This window comes from Triturus cristatus, chromosome 4_1 (assembly GCF_964204655.1).
Source record: "Triturus cristatus chromosome 4_1, aTriCri1.1, whole genome shotgun sequence".
In the NCBI taxonomy this organism is placed as follows: Eukaryota; Metazoa; Chordata; class Amphibia; order Caudata; family Salamandridae; genus Triturus; species Triturus cristatus.
Window position 1 is genome coordinate 958,880,993 of NC_140585.1, and position 15,801 is coordinate 958,896,793.

General features: G+C 42.7%; 1 protein-coding gene across 3 annotated transcripts in view; it reads left to right on the forward strand.

Annotated features, from left to right (window-relative positions):
* KCNC2 (potassium voltage-gated channel subfamily C member 2) overlaps positions 1–15,801 on the forward strand; it is a 658,994-nt gene that overhangs the window by 512,938 nt on the left and 130,255 nt on the right. The window lies entirely within an intron of this gene.

Here is a 15,801-nt window from a genome sequence, read left to right on the forward strand (position 1 = left end):
AGCCCTGCTCAATATTTGACCTGACTCGCCACTCCTGGCGATCGCCCAGGTGGCCCCGCCAATCCTGGGGCAGCCATGCAAAAATCAACGACCACGGCCCCTGGTCGGTCTGATCCGACCTGCACGTGACTCTAGCTCCTGCGAGCTTGCGCCTTGACAAGTGCCCTTTTGTGGACAGCCATACGCATACATGGAGCCTTTAAGGACCATTGCATAGGGGTATGGCAGTCAATGTATTTGTCAATATGTTCCTATTACTTTCACCATAGTAAGTCTACATTTCACCACACAACTTTTGTGACCTGGCCCAGCGTCTTTGGGCAGTCACTGCTTTAAGACTATGGTACAAAGTCCCTCAGGAGTGTAACGCCGTGAAAGGGAACACAAGAGCGATGACTTCTTCCAATTCACAGAAACTGTTTCGTGGTTTGTTTTTTTTGAAAATCCTAGCCCCTCAACAACAGGTTTGCGTTTTCTGTTTTTTACATAATTATATGATCGCTCTCTGGGCACCGCAGCAATCGCGACACGCTCTATTCCGGGTTTGTCTTCTGTAAAAACCTTTTCTGCAGGAAAAAATAAATGCTATAATTTCGAGGTTGCAGGATGCTGGAAACGCTTTTTAGTCATTGCACAAACTGCGGTGGTAGACTGCTGATTGAATGCATGCTTGGCGGAGCACAGCAGATGACTGATACGTTATTTTACTGCTGGCTAGAATCCTGACAGATGGAAACATTGACCACGTCACAACTTTCCGAAATGGGGAGACTGAATGAGAAGTTTAAGGAAAAAATCTCGAAATCACAAATGCATATAATTATGAGTTTTTTTTAATGAATCAGTTAAGCTAAAAAGTTTCTGTCCCACCTCCATGTTAACAATTGGTACAACCACACATGTTGCTTGTACGTTGATTCTAAAGTGAAAGGTTCGGCTGCAGGGGGACTTGAAGTGTAACATAGCAAAGGGGCTCAAAACACTACTTACTGGTTCATCCTTCTGAGGTGGTGAATGCCTTACACAAAACCCTACAATGTATTGACCATACTCTCGGAAACGCTCATAAAACCTTTTTTTTCCTGTATTGAGCCGCGGAGTGAAGCCGGTGTACTCTACCCCCACCCGACTGTCACCAACTCTTTCATATTAGAAAAGAGGAGATCTCTGCACATCAGCATTGTTTCTGCCTGACAGCCTAATTAATTACCTGCCATTATATTTCAAGCATGTTTGATATGTTTGATGGTGATGTTTCATATTTAGCTCCCACTGGAGTTGGAAGAAGCCGATAAATTGTAAGACTGTCGATCACTTCTGAAGCAAAGAGAAACATGGGGAAGAAAACATTCCTTCCTTTGAAGACATGAAGTAAAAGGATAAGATGCTGCCAAGGAGTGAATGTGATTGTAGCAGAAGAGAGAGAATGAAAGTATCATCAAATAGTGTGTCAGCTGTAAAGGCAGGTGTTCCTTACAAGATAAAAAACGGGGTCTTAGTCAAACGAAGTGCCTTATGGCTTTGTTCACTTTACAGCCGGATGCTCTTTAATTGAGTGGGTGCATTTCAACAAGAGCTCAAGCCTATCCTTGCTTTCTGAGGAATGCTGGGAAAGAGCGTTCAGCATTTCACATTGCGCTTCCTCCTTTTCATTTGTTTATTTTGTATTTTAAAAAATAGCATTTGTGTGAGAAACCAGGACCTGCTAGCAGCCTTTTGCCTCCATTTTGACTACTAGATACTGGTTTCTTGACTCTGATTGTGCCCTGGGCTCTGCTAACCAGACCCAGGGCCTGTGCCCTGATTAAAGGTACATGGTAATTAGGTATAATTACAATTGATAATGACAACTTGTAAATCCCTGGTATATGGTAGGGCATGTAGGTCTAGAGGCCCAAAAGACTCAATGTACTCAAGTGTGCACTACTGTGGTGCCTGCTGTCATTTTAAAAGCCAGCCCTGCTTTGCAGGCAGCTTTTTAAACTTAAATTTTATGCAATTTCGACTTGGAATTAAAGGAACTGCCAAAGTCTCAAACAACTTTATTTTTACCTATAAGTCACCCCTAAGGTCTCCCCTAGGTACTCCAGGGGTATGGTGTCTTGTACTATAAGCAGTGACATTATATATTTACATGCCCTGGTGAGGGAAAATGTGTCAATTTTGTTTTCCCCATTGTAGGCTAACATGAGAATACTTTTTTAAAGTGTAACCATTTAAAGAAAGAAGCTAAAAACATACTTACAATTATCAAGAAGATAGAATAAATCCAATAACTTGCCACTTTTAGATTCATTATAACTATCACAGAAAATAAGTTTTAGAACTTTTCTATAAGCCAAAATCCAGCCTTCCAGCAGCCCCCCTCTGATTGGCCAGCCTCTTCCAGGCTGAACCAAGCTGTCTTAATGAGGTGTGAAGTGGCCTGACTAGAGACAAAGGATATCCTGTAGGAGGACAACTGCAAGCTTCAGAACAAAAGGCAGAATGGGCGTGGAGTAGCAAAACTGTTCTTCAATGGGAGAATGACAGTTTAGGACACCACAGGCTCACCCCCACATTCTGCACCCCCCAGCCAGACAGGAGCTCCTTTAGCAGAGGCGCTGGAAGGGGAGTGTTAGAGAAACTTAGCCATGCCAGTGGGATGGTTTAGACAGCTCTTAACCTCCAAGAGAGAGTTTCTCCATTCTGGAATTTGGGAGAATAGTGCTTTCTGGGTCAAGAATAAGCCACACTTTGGAGGAAGTGATCATACCCAAAGGCGGCGCCCTGAACCCCATTGGTCAGGTTTGCCCCCCTGCTTACCCACAGGAACAGTGGATAAAAATGGGAGCGCTGCCCAGCAACTATTATCCCTGTTTGGAATAATCAAGAGAAGAAGGACTACCCTGCTGGAACCCATGGTATGCACCCTAAAAGGACTGCACCCACAAGGACTGAACCTGCTGCACACTTTGAAACTACAGCCCTAAGGGTTTTGCCTTGCTTAAAAAGGATTAAGGAGGGACTCTCTGAAAGCAACAGGTACAAAAGACCTACAAGAGTTTCCTGCCTATCACTACAGAAGAAGAAGGACTGCCCTGCTGGAACCCTGGTTGCACCCAAAGGGTTGCAATCTGGATGACTGCACCTGCTGCACACTTGGAACTCCAGCCCTAAGGACTTTGCCTTGCTTCAAAAGTGGAAGGAGTGGATTCCCTGACAGCAACAGGTTGAAAGAGGTACAATTTGTCCAGGTGCATTGTGGGAAACGTATTCCAAACATTCCAAGAACCAATTAAGCCTGAGGGCAGTATCAAAGTAAATCCCTCTGCAGGGACAGGGGGAGATGCAATGAGGTGGTGGTCATTTGCTGTTAATTGCTAGCCCTAACATGAGAGGAAGGGTAATTAACAGACATTAACCTCTAGCAGTAGGACAAAGCATTTACCAATCTTTGCAGATAATTGGTAAGGGCCTCAGACTACGCACCAAACAATGGCAGCATTACAATGCATCTACAACTAAGCATGCACAAAGGCTGTCCATCAAGCGCACTCACATTATTCTGATTCAACTATTCAGAACTCAGGCACCAACATATGATGGAATCTTCAAGACTATAGAGTGAAGGTGCTCAAACTCTGACAGCGCTGCAAGTGAATACTAATGGCATTACAGCTTTATACAAACCTCAATAACATAGCATTACATACCATAATGTAATGTAATATAATGTTAAAACATAACATAACATAAGTCAATATTAATCTGAATTGGATGTGCTCATTAACTGATTGGTCTGGCAATATATAAATAATTTCTGTTTCTGTAATAGTACGAGAGGGGTATATTGGAGTTCAATAGGTTATTTCCATGGGGTTTTACATAGTGTTTGAACTCAGTGATGTAGGATGTAGTCCAAGCTGGTAAGGAAGAGTACTCCAACGCAAGTAGTATCAACAAGCTGACACTTGATGGGACTGATGAGGGTCTGGTTAGAGCCAGACAGGAAGTACCACAGTCCCTTATGTAGTTATTTATTAGTGTTATTAATGGTGAATGTTTGAGCATTCCTTTGTGTATGTATTTATATATTTTGCAGTTTTATATAGCACAAATTAGACCCACCAGGGCAGCAGAGTGATTTGCAAAAGTAATGAGAGATACATTATAGTTACCGTATGGCATAGCAATTTTTAGGATCCTGATTAAACGCCTCCATATGTCTTCCTAGAACAAGAGTCTTGGAGAAGAAAAGATTATCAGTCAGTCACTTAATTCAGCATAGCAGTATCCATGCGTCTCATCTGGATCTAAGTCTCTTTCTAAAAAATATGACCCTTTCTGGGAAACATTGTTGGAAGAATAAGCCTTTGAGCTCTCCTTCGAAGGTCGCATGAGAGGAATTTGTCCTAATAGCAGGGAGGATTGTGTTCAGCTGCTGTTGGCCTTTCTGGAGAAGGTCCGCTTTATGGTGCTAGTTTTTTAGGTCTCGCCTTGCTATCACGTAAGCGATCGCAAAGCGAGACTATAGAGAGCGGGTTTGAAAAGTGCTCCCAAAAAGCGGATTGCCTTGCTAGCACGCGCACAATCACGCGCATCGTGCCGTCATGCAATCCGCCTTTTGGGAGCACTTCAAAGGGTCCGCTCCCCCGCCCCCAAGCGCGCGCGCGCCACGCTCCGCCGGGCTTGTTAAAAGTAGGGGCACGCCGTGCCCTTCCGATCCCACCCACTTCTACCACTGTGTCAGTGTAACAGTGTCCGGGTCAGTGGCGGCAGTGGTTGTGATTTTCAGGAGACTCGGGTTCATGAGGCATGCTTGACTTCTGCGGTCCCGTAGAAACCCAGCTCTGAGTCTGCAGAAACAGGGAACCAGACGAGTGCCAGACCCGAAATGCTGCAGGAGAGCTTCCGTCGAAGCTTATGGCGGCCGGACGCGGCTCCCAAACAACCGCTGCACAGGACAGCTGAACGCGCCTCGACAGCGGCCGCACCACCAAGCAGACAAACAACACTAACATCCCAGCAATCTCTGTGCTGACAACGTTAGCACCTCGAAACTGAACCGAGGCATAACTAATCACTGTTACGCCCGATTTACTATGAATGTATCGCTGTCGACGGTTCCTGTGCTTTAAAGGGCAGTGACGCGAACCTGAACTCAAACGTTCTAATGCGTAGTGTTACACCGCCATCTTTAGAAGGTAGGACATAGATGTCACGGAATAAGCGAATAACTCGAGTGCTTCTTTCGCCTTTCCAGTTAACCTGCAAGGAACGCCTTGTTGTCGTTTAGCCGCTCTGGTCTTCAGTGCTTTGGCGCTCCCCTAGTGCCATTGCCTCGCATAGCACTGAGAAAAACGACATATGAAATCAGTAAACACGACGCCATAATTTATTTAAAACACAAACGTTTCCCAAATTATCGAATCAAAAGTTGTCTAAATAAAACTCTTAAACACCATGTTTTGCTCCACTCCTGCTCCAATCAGAAATGCTGTAAAAAGTATTCTAGCAACGTGGCTCTCATGGTCTCCTCTGATTTCCATTACCATTGACAGAAAAGTTACGCTCTAGTTTGAAATCGGAGCACAAGTGCAGCCCTTTCGGAAGTATAAGGAAAAGTGGTTATAGTATAACAAAAGCCTATTTGCGTGTGCGAAACATATAATTAATCAATCACGATTATGCCTAATAATTAAGATACATGATTAGGTATGTTAGATAGCATCTAAATGTCTTTAAACTAATGTAAAAAAACTATAGAACAGCAAATTAGTATTTACTAAATGCCTATTACTTCATAACATTGGGTAATTAAGTAAAACAAACTGAAATATAGTGTAAATATATTTTATGTTTGCCTTTACAAGATGGCCGCTAGATTTACAACTACAAAGACCGGCTGCATTTAAACTTGGCTATGATTACCTTGTGTGAGGTATAGTCACGTGACAGCGCTTGAATGCCCGATAAAGATGACCGCCAACGTTCTGTTAAAAGGGGGCAAGTGTCAGAATCTGACAGCATGGCTACAGCAGCATCAGTAAGTGACTTCCAAGACCGCGAGCTTGCAGCTTCGGGAGCGTAGTCAGAGAATAACACATTTGGCATACGTGCGTTCCGGCTGCAGGAAATCCTGTCACTGACATTCACTGTGGTTGACCCATGTATTTGTGAATCACTGCTCGGGCTTTACCACTGGATCTTTAAAGACTGTTTGTAAGTGCTGACGGTTGCTGTGTTGTAATTGACCTGTGCTGCCCTCTATCGTACCCGTGGGCAAGGGGTCACCTGTTTGTTGAGTAATGCAGTGGCTGGAGTCTGTGCAGACCGTCGCTTATTCTACTAAAAAATCGAGAAGAGGGTCTGCCACCAAGTCTTTGCTCGGTTTGCCTAGACTGTTAATTTCTACCAGGAGGTGTTCCTTACCACAGAGTCTGTTAGTGGTAGGAATAACATCTCCATGTCGCAAGAAACACGACTGTCTGTCCTGTTTAGTTTTCATTGATAGGACATCATCTTTGCTACGTTATTCACTTTTTCTGTGATATGCAGACAGTTTCATTGCATATTATAAGCAAGCACCCCTCGGAGGTATTCTACGTTGCTGTGATATGTACACACTTGATTAATTCTCTAAAATTAATTTTTACGTATGCTGTATACATTTCAGATAAGAGCATTTTTTTAAACACAGAAATATGTTAAAAAATGCACTTATCTGAAATGTATACAGCATACATAACAAGCATTTGCAATGCAATAGGTCTCGCAGTTACACAAGTTAAAGCTATTGCCATTGTAAATGACAATGCCAATAGGCATTGTTATTTGCAATGTCAATAGCTCAAACTCGCGTAAATGCGAGACCTAATGCATTGCAAATGCTTGTTTAAATTAAGGGTTTTGTAATTTTTGGAGAGACTTCACTGAGGAGGGATTGAGAGCATCCTAAGATGACTAGTTTGTGTGTTTGATAGAATTCAGCATCTTCATTTATTACCTTGTGGACTATGCATGTTATTTTAAAGATGTTCCTTGCTTCAGTGAGGAGCCACTTCAGTGTCATCATGACTGGGGCGATGTGCTCTGCTATTCTGAAGCTCGAGGCTAGTCAGTTTGCATATTTGAGGGTGTCATCTTTGGAGCTAGGGGAACTTAGTGAGTGCCACCCAGTACCGATTTGCCATAGTCGAGTCGCAAGGGTACTAGTGACTGCACCACTGCTTTGAAAACATCTGGTGAGATGGGTGGTTTGATTCGGATTTGGTATTGGGTTTCAATTGCTACAGTAAATTTTGTCTAGAGTAAATCTTAGGCTGTGTAGTGGAGAAGTAAATCTGTTTTCTGGAGGTCTAGTTGGACAATGTGGAGCGAAATCCAGGATTGTGGCTCATTGATAATTTTAGTCCTATGCTCAGCTATGTCCTCTAGTGAGGAGGTCTGAAGGTAAAGCTTGCAATGATTGAAGGAGATATTCACGTTTCTCAGGAGGGACCAGAGTAGTTCCATATACAGACTGAAGAGTATCACAGAGAGGATGTCACTTTGGCGTACTCCTTGATGGAAAAGGGTGGGGGATGGAGCATGATTTGGATACGTTTACTTGCTGTTAACGAGTTGACAGACAGACCTGAAACCATTTAGGCACCGTTCCATTGATCCCATCCATTATTTAAGGATTTTTAGAAGAGTGGCGTGGTTGAGCGCATTGAATGCTGAGAAAAGAACAGGAGGTATGAGAAGGCAAGAATTACTATTCAAGGATGCGTAGTGCATCATTCCTTATGTTTAACATTGCAGATTCTTTCTAGCCAGCCTTGTAGCCCAAATTAATGTTATTTTCATTTGTTTTCTTGTTTAGTTGCTTTTTAAGCAGGTTTCAAACACTTTTGGTTGGAAGGAAAGGTAGGATAAAAGGCAGAAGTTGTTAAGGTCCTTAGGTTTGGCATCAGGTTACTAGAGAAGAGGGCTGACCTGGCCGACTTTAAGGCAAACCACAACAATCCCTTGTCCTAAGCAAGAGTTGATTGTGCCAAGTAAGGAATGAGGGAGGCCGATTTACTTTCCACAGTTGGTCTCTAGGATAGAGCCGGAGAAGTGAGAGGATGGCCTGATGGAGGGGAGAGGGTTTTGCAGGCCAGTGCCGGTGATTCCTACAAATGAGATCCAATAATCTGTGGGTTTGAGTGATTGAGACTCCTGTGGTAAGACTGCTGGTGTGAGAGAGTTCTACAACTTTTTTAAATTTCTTTTTTGAAGAAGTTGGAGAATTCGGCACAATACTCTTTGGACTATGTAGTGTCAGGGAGGGCTAGGGTGGTCCAGATAGTAAGTGTGTATATAATTTGACTTGCAAGACCATCACCTTCGTGGCAATCTTGGCATGTAATAGTGATGGGTCAATGTCTTTGAAGTCTATGACCCAGACCTTAGGTATCTTAGTTTGATCCCAGATGGAGGGTTTTGTGTGTAACAGAGATAAGGATACAAGGAAGTAGACCAACGAGTCTACAGGTTTGGGGGATTCACTTTTGATGAGTCTTCACTGGAAATAAGGAGGTCAAGGATAAAGCCTTTCACGTGTGTGAAAAGCTTATTACACAACTGCAAACACTTCGCTTAAAAATTTATTTTCTCAAATTTGTGCATTTTATAATTTGGTCTCAGATTTTCATATATTTCCATTTTAAAGTTTTTGAGGACTTACTAAATGTGCACTAATAGCTTCTTTAATCACATAGAGTTTCTTCCGGTCTTCTTCTGGTAACTGCAATTATTAAAACACATTGTTTTGAATCAAACTATATTCAAACCACACCTTTTCGATTTTTTATGTACTCCACTGTAGTTTGCTAAAAAGGTTCTCCAACCTTTGAATCCTTTCCACATACAGTCTTTTTCCTTAAAAGAGGCATGGCAATTGCTGCTTTTTGTCTGAACATTCTATTTGTAGCAGTTTTTTTTTGCCTTTATACTTTTCTTCGTTTTCTTGTGTTTATCGTTCACTAGGAACAGAGCTTCTTTACCGTCTTTTTTTTGATTGGATTACTTGTATTCCTTCCACTTCTTAATTAAGGGAATTACTTTTTTGTTTTTCTTTAGCGCTTCATAGGAGTGCATGTGTTTTCGTGCTCTCACTCACATGTGCTACTTCCACCATCATACACACGCCTGTGTAGTGTCTTGCCACCTCCTCCCTCTTCCTTTCCCCATCTCGTCCGTTGCTTGCCACACCCCTTCCTACCCAACCTTTTTTTTTTTTGCTTTCATTTTAATATTGTTCTCCTCTCTGCCTGCCTTTAACTCCTCTATTGCCCCCTTGTCGCCTCTCCGACTCCTCTACATGGAAAACTCCTCCATCTGCTTCCCCACCCTTCCTGTTGCAGTCTATGAGTTCTTTAAAAAAAAAAAATATTTATTTAAATGTTTTGGAGGTCTCCGTAGCTGCTTTTAAATGAATAATAAATAAAAGAAAATGGTGGCTACATCTTGCTGTGTGCATGCACATGCGTGGTATGCATGAGCATGTATATGTCATCACACAGGGCCATTGCAGCATCATGACACAAATGAGCATGTGCATGATGACGTATCATGTACAAGTCATGGCACTTTCCCTCCCTTTTTTGCCAATCCAGCATAGTATTATCAAAAATATTTTTTTTTAGGTCTGGCATTAGCCAAGACCTATTGACTTTACTAAAATTAAATATAAAATATACTCACTTCTTTCTCCATTAGTCTGTTGGTGTACCATACACATTTTTCTTCTGCCCACTACAGTACACAGCATGGGCGATGGTTGAGCCATTGCCTAACTTCACTGTGATCAAAGGCATTTTCTCATTCACAAAGATCACATCCTCACAAAGTAGTTCCCTTCTGTACCAATGGTCTGCTTTGGCTTTTGAGGTACAAAAAATATTTTTGCTGTTAGCCAATGTTTATTTTTTTTATAGACCCTGCCATCCCCTTCTCAGAAATAAAGTTTTTCAAAAACTATAATTAAACAACGCAAGGCAAGCCCTGACAAGCATTGACAAAGCCAAAAGTACTGCGGCTAATGCCAGACTTATTGGCTTGGACAATGCTTTATTTTCTTTGCGAAGCCAATAAGCCTGAATTATTAGCCAAAAAGGCAAGCTCTTTTAGCTTTGCCAATGCTTGTTAAAATATAGAGGGGCCATGTTCATAATAGAAGATGCCCTCGTGTTAACTATCCTTGAGTAATGCACACAATGGGAAGTGAATGAAAATTAAAACATTGAAATGTGATTTAGGAAAGAGGGGTTAACTATTGCAAGAAACCGTCTATTTTCCACTCTTCCGGCCCCTGCTCTAAATTGATTTGGCACGATACAAATCTTGTATGTTTTAATTATAGGATCCTCTTGATGTCTCGTGCCTGAGTAAAAGTCTGTGTCCAAATATAGTACAGCAGGGCTCATTAGCAGGAAGCAAGCACTGAGGACCCATCGAGGTTGATCATGGTCAGATTCCTGCTCATGAAAGACGGCGGAGCTCTTGGAATGCGCCTCTTGCATTAGGGAAGTCAGACCTGTTTATAGACTCCAAGCATACACATGGAAGGACACGGGATAATAAGGGAAATTCAGATTGGCATGCGGCACATGGAAGGACACGGGATTTAAGTATGTTGGTGGAAAACCGTACACAGGTTGGACACCTGGGCTGCTACCTTGGAACATATTGCAACCTCACCTAAATGCTTTCCACTGTGGTTGCAGGAAAACATTCACAGCTGTGTGTTTAGCATTCCTAAATGAAACCCTGAGATCTGTTTCAGGTGTGACATTACCCTGATGCATGAGGGATGCAAGGGTAAGTGGGATGGAAAGATCATTTCTTGTTTATCAAGATCCTGCTTTGCTTCATCTTTAACAGAGTAATAAACAGGGACAGGCAATAACTTTAAGCCTCTAAGACATGTCAAGATACGGGTGTTAAACGCTGCATGAACTCGGGAAATGTACAATATTGCATCATGTCTGACCGTTAACAATGATGGCGCTCAACTGTGGTCCATGAGTGCGGTTCACGCCAGATTTTCATAATACCCGCCGCCTATTTCTGTAAAAGAGCTCCATTTGTTGCGTTAAGTGAAGTCCAACAGGTATCTTCACCTGTAAAGCTACATTTACAACCGACAATGCCTACTATTCACCAAGAGAATCCTGGAAAAGCCTTATATGGGTTAACAACTGCAGATTTGTGGTCACTAGTGCGAACATATTTGTTGTAGTAACGCCCATGCAAAGGGTGGGAAGTGTGTGCCAGAAGGCAGGTTCAGCCTTGTAGCTGTGGGAAGGATAAGAGGCTTGTACGCTTTGGGACATTTCCATGCTGCTCTCCAACCCGTTCCACCACGAAATCTTTAGAGATATACTTGAGATGAGGGCTTTATTAATGCATCTTCTAGGAACATTTGCTGGGGTTGTAGTGCTTTCTACCCATGCATGAAAAAAGAAGGAATTCACACACTAAGCACCAACCTACCTGTGCTTAAGTCTGTGAAATGTAGAAGCACACACAGGGGGAACAGGAGCTTGGGTGGAGGATATATGACATGGCGTACCCAATAGTACGGATGTAAACATTCCTCTGCATACTGAGTTGGAATGTTTGTTAATACCCAAAAGGTATAGTAAATCTGCACCTGTATGTAAGAATGACTACTTTTTCTGACATTTTGCCGCCATTTTGCATACAAGTTGTCCATGTAGATGTTCTGAAAAATTGGCATGGCTCTGGCCCTCCCTGACATATGTTTAACTTTTCCTTGTGTTAAGATATAAGACTATTAGCAGTTTGTTATTTAGGACAAAGCAATAGAGTGACTGTGAAGAGGGGTGGGTTGATTACAAAGCCGTTACACTGCAGCCTACATAAAATAGGTGAAGTAAAGAAGGGATTAGCTGAGACACTAGTCAGTGGAGAGGGCTTGAGTGGGAGTCAAGGCGATACGACTGAAGAAGGGGGGATCTGGAGAGTTGAAGAACAAATTAAAAAATACAAATTGAACAACATGTTTAAACAACAAGATACAATTTGTAAAGACATATGTTGTTGGTTGAACTAACACTCAATTGTACTCTACAAATGGGTTATTGAAGACTCAGATATCCTCATATGAGCTATGAGCAAAGCAACCCTGAATGCTGAGGGGAGATGAGTTAGTAGAAGAGCAGGGACTTAAAGAATTCTAGTTTGCTCCCTTTTTGATAGGCACGGCTCTTGCAGTACTAAAGTGATACTGCCGACCTAGTCCATGGGGCGAACAATGACGTGAGGTGAGAGGATTCTGAGGGTTGTCAATAAGCTATTTGTGTGGGTACTTAGAGGGCAGCACATATGGTGGATAGGCGAAACAGGGAAAATATTGGTACAACTCCAACTTTGAATTCAACTTCACAACTAAAAAACAGATTTGATCAAAAGAAGAAGGTTGGATTCATCGTTTATTCATGGAATGCTAATGGCCTCTTTTTGAGAAAAAAAATGTAAAGTTGGTTGAGAATTCTGCAGCATTAATCATCTTTTTGCCAGACTAAAACAATTTAGCTGGAATTTTTTTTACTATGCCTGTAGTAGTAAATGGCCCACAGGTGGCCTAAGCTATCTTCCGAAATCGTGTTCGGAGGCTGTTTAGATCCAGAAAAACATGTACTCCTCTTTGGTTAAGGATTGTAGATGGTGCATTTGATAGATTAGATAGCCTTAGGACTTGAAATGGAATTCACCTCAGTATATAGCCCGAATACAATTCATCCTAGTTTGAGACTTTGTATTTTGAGCTGCCTGAGATGGGAGGGAGTTATTTTCAGATGAGAGGTTGGAATACCCATTAAAATGTGAGCATGGCAGACTAGAAAGTTGTACATCAATGGGGTGTACCCCACTACTGATGAGGTGGGATCTCCTCAGACGTCTACTTCTCATTATGGTTGGAAAACTGCAGATTTTATCCAGTTGTCTACTCCATTTTCAAGCTTAACCTTATATAGGATTGGAGCATCCCATTCAAAACCTTTAGCACTCCTCATTCAGACTAGAAGGCAATCTCACATACCACAAACCAAGCACATGCACCAAGCGTCGTGTCCAATTACACAAAAATGCCAAGTATGTTAAGTGTGCAGTGCTCATATATTACTCTGTCTCACTTCATGGTTACATACAGCCACAAATTCTCCACAACAGGTGTGGAGCACTTGTACAAGACTGACGCATGACGCCAAGGGCACGATTACGAGTCTGGCGGTCCACGAACCGCCAGACTCACGGGGGGTGTGGCGGTCTCAATATGCTTGTCCGGCCAAGCATATTATGAGTTTCCTCTCTGCTGGCAGTGTCATGGAGGTTCCTCCTCCATGTACACCATGGCGGAGAGGAAAACAATTGGGCCCTGCAGGGCCCCCTGTGCCTCCTCCACATGGGGATGCACATAGGGGGGCACCACATGTGCCTCCCAATGTGCAGGCGCCCACGGTCCTGCATGGCATGGACTTTAGAGTCCATGCAGTGCAGGAACTATTTTTGGAGTTCCCATTGCAGTGTCTGTTTTTTGAGGCACTGCCGCTGGAACACCAAAAACCAGCCTGCCAGACAGGGGGAAACTCCTAAACCGGCAGGTGGTCTGCCCACGGCTTTGGCGACAAGGTGGTGGTGTGGCAGTGGTGCAGCAGTGGGGCAGACCCAGCGCTGCACAGCCAAAGTCGTCATCAGGCCCCAAATGTTTTACACATAGGGTACTCTATAAACTCACACACAACCTTGCTCAACAAATGGAGATTTATCATATTTGACAATGGTAACTATGTGCAAATGCAACATTGTCTATCACAAGTCTCTTCTTCACTCCATACTTAAGTGCTGTAACATGTTTGCTGTGACGCATTTGGAGCACTCTTGTGACCCTCATGAAACATCAAAAGGCTTCACATACTTGGCACTCTATAACCCCCCACTCTACCATCCCTGCACAACAAATAGATTGGCTTCTTTATTCACTTCCCAGAGGTGCTGAAATGCTTTGCAGGCGTGTCAGTGGTAGCAGTGACTGTACATGCTACAAAACAACATAATACAACAAAATACAATGACCACCTGAGTAAATACTACATTCAACCTAATATTTTCTAGTGTTTTGAAGGGGATCCAGTAAAGTTTTCTGTTGCAGTAGAGCTCCCAACAAAAAAATAATTTTCTGAGTCTTGAGTAGAAGAACATGTTTCGCTAGCTAATCAATCAGCGGTTATCAGGTAGTAAAGGATTCTCATGACTAACAAATATATTTTATGGCTGCGTCTGCCCCTGAACTTTCAATAAAGCAAGAGGATATGTCTTTTGGCAGTCTTTTGACTTAGAAGCTGTGCATTCTTGAAAACATCTGATAATGAGGTTAGTTCCTATGCATCGATGGGCATCTGGAAATCTACACAACCTCTGCTACCCCTTAGGATTCTCACCGTTCCTGCAAACCTACCGGCCCAGTCTTCCTTAATTCAATTGGAATTTGTATAGTTGCACTAAGGATAGTTCAGGACGAACCACTGTCTAAGCACCCTGTGAAAGCTGCCACGGCATATCCACTTCTATCGCTTGAAGGATAGACTACCATAAATGATGAGGCTATCAAGGAGTTATCAGCACACCCTATCTCCTCCCTTTCCAGAATTTAAGAAATCACGTTCATGATCTCTGATTTTGGTAAACACCCATACGATTAGCCTAGAGACCACTACACCAGAAATGCACCCGTCTATGCAGCCTTCTGGTTGTAAAACATGGAAATATTGCTATTCGAGGAGCGGCTTTGTTAGCATACAAGACCGCCACTGGTGTTGAGAATCTCATTTCAGTGTTTTGTGACTCATCAAGAAATATTGTGATGTGGGAAAGACCCAGCTCAATCTAATGCTTTTTCCTTGTCTACCAGGCAGCTAGAATTTGCATGTTTTTGCAGGAATATGTTGCCCATTCTAATTAACAGTGGGCTCCCTTTTGCATAATTCTAGCAGTGCCTATGCATTGCCTGTACCCCTTTACATTAGAATAAATGCACACGTTTCCTGATTGGGCTCGACATCTAGTGAGTTGACTGGAGGTTTTTCATGCTTTTGGTGAGCTTTTCAGAATAATGCTTCAATGGCAGGGGATGTAACCAAGGTGCTTCTTGTTCCTTTTTTTTATTTTTTTGTTTAGCAATTATTTTATTGGCATAAATTAAGTACCAGAAAATAAATATCAGCAAATTTAATGACATGCACCTCCAGCATAAATCCATAGTAAGAGACAAATGCGGTTTGCGATACATATACCAATACCAAACAATACTAAGATATAAGAAAAAGATGGAAAGGAGATAGAAAATAAGCCATGGATGGAAAAAGGACAGGATGAAAAAGGGGGGGGGGAGAAAAAACTAAACTACAAAGCAGGATGGAGTGGGCAGGGATATGGATCTTTCAGATGAAGCACAAGTATAGTAATGCTGGGGGGAGAGGAGTGCAGTGACAATGACGAGACAGAATCAAGAGTCATTGCGAATTGGGACAGAGGGGGCATACTGCAGAAAGGGAGACCACGTGAGAAGAAAAATATCTGCTTTGTCCATTAAGTTGTAAATGTCCTTTTAATAGGACACTGTCTTGTACATTTCCTCATGCAACAGCAGTTGTGCAGAACGTCAATGTCACAGAATACAGAAATGGCAGCTGCAGTGATGAGCAGGCGACGGCCATGGCGGGTCAGCTCGGAAAGGTCTGAAGGAGAATTAGGGGATCCTGAAGT